Here is a 1,802-nt window from a genome sequence, read left to right on the forward strand (position 1 = left end):
ATTAATTATAGTACAATTGAAAAGGAACTTCTAGCAATCGTATGGGCAACTAAATACTTTAGACCATATATTTTCAGACGCAAATTATTAATCGAGACTGATCACAAACCCTTAACATTGTTTTTTTCCATTAAGGAACCTAATTCAAAACTTGTCAGATGGTGACTAAAATTATCTGAATTCGACAATGAAATAAAATACAAAAAGAGAACGAAAATTTGCAACGCAGACGCGTTATCTCGTATTGAACATGAGCCAATGAATATAAATGCGTTAAAATGCGATCCTTCGACAATTAGAAAGACTTTGTCTCCACTAAATCTTTTTAAAAATCAAATATTTATCGAGTTGCATCAGGATCCATGAAAATAAAAAAGGTGCGTGGAGTCCCTACGCGCGGATGAAGTTATACTTCTTAGTGATATTCCAAAAAATGCATATCATTTTGTATGAAGGAAAACTTGCGAGAGGGAAAGGATAAAAATATGCGTTGAAATCTTACGACGAAATCAAATTTGATACGGACACAGGAGGCTCGTTGTCGTTCATAAAAGTTTCTGATAACATCAAGATGTTTGACTGTTTAAATACTCTATCTGAGAAATCATCAACATGAGCACGAAGACTTTGACAATTGAATGATATTATTGATAAACATTTCTTGTGCTAAGAAACTCGAATAATTCTTTTTCTAAGGTGATAATTGAATTTTGACGTAATTTTATCATTTCATCTCGCAAAGCGCGACATGACCAGTCATTGCTTCCAATGCCATGATAAAATTTTTTCTGTTTGTTCACTGGGATAATGTAAACTCCTTCAATGGCAACATCTCTTGACAGTGCGACATAAACTAACTGTTGAAATTGAACCTTTTCATAATAGTAAACAATTGTCAACCCACAAGCTGGTGCCAGTGGAAAGTGGTTTCGCTTAGCTGACGTACTGTACTTATTGACTGCATTATTTTTGTGTAAAACCTTGGAATTTATTCATTAAAATCACCACCCAGAAGTCGTTTTATCCGTTGTAAGCGAACGATTTTCGAAGAAACATCATTTTTAATATGCCACACGACAAAATTAGAAATGAAGTTCTTAAACCTCACGCTGTCAGATCAAAACGATACACCTCGTCATCGCGGATTAATTTCCAAAAAATGTAATTTTTCAAAGGTCAACGCAGAGTATTTCAACCAAAAGTCACATAAAATAGTTGAGAATTCGCAGAAATGAAAGACAAACAAAAGAAAAAGAAGTATAACTTCAATAATGCACAAGCATACAAACATACATATGCGCACATCCGGTGGGACTCTAAATTTCCACCCGGTGGGACTCTAAATTTCCAAGGGAATAGTCACCGTCGCTGAGCTTTAAGCGACCGGGGGGGTCGGCAGGTCGCGGATAGCCGGACGGCCTGTAGTAGCAGGTTAGTTGCGAAATAAGTTTAAACGAATAAGCAATCCCCGACGAGAAGCGGCGGGAGTGGAGGTTGCGGTATAAAAGCCAGCAAGACCGTTGAAACTCCTGCGACAGTGGGCGAATCGACACCGCCCCTTTGTAATATGTGTCTCCCGCAACATGCAAGGGCATGTTGTGTAAGAAAAAAAAAAATCCAGGCGCGACGGATCCACAATGGGCGGCTTCCTGGTCAGCGTCTGTTCACCATGTTAGGTGCGGCTGATTAAATCTACCTGACCGGTACACGACGCAGCATACTGGGAGTCCCTTGAACTCTTCGCCAGCGACTTCTCCGCTGACGAAAGGGAGAGGGTGATGTGAGCTTGACTCTGCCGAGGT

General features: G+C 39.4%; 1 pseudogene; it reads right to left on the reverse strand.

Moving 5' to 3' along the window:
* Positions 1 to 1,003: 1,003 nt before the first annotated feature.
* Positions 1,004 to 1,191, reverse strand: LOC125776924 (small nucleolar RNA U3; annotated as a pseudogene).
* Between the last annotated feature and the right edge of the window lie 611 nt (positions 1,192 to 1,802).

The sequence above is a fragment of the Bactrocera dorsalis genome, chromosome 2, assembly GCF_023373825.1.
Source record: "Bactrocera dorsalis isolate Fly_Bdor chromosome 2, ASM2337382v1, whole genome shotgun sequence".
NCBI lineage: Eukaryota > Metazoa > Arthropoda > Insecta > Diptera > Tephritidae > Bactrocera > Bactrocera dorsalis.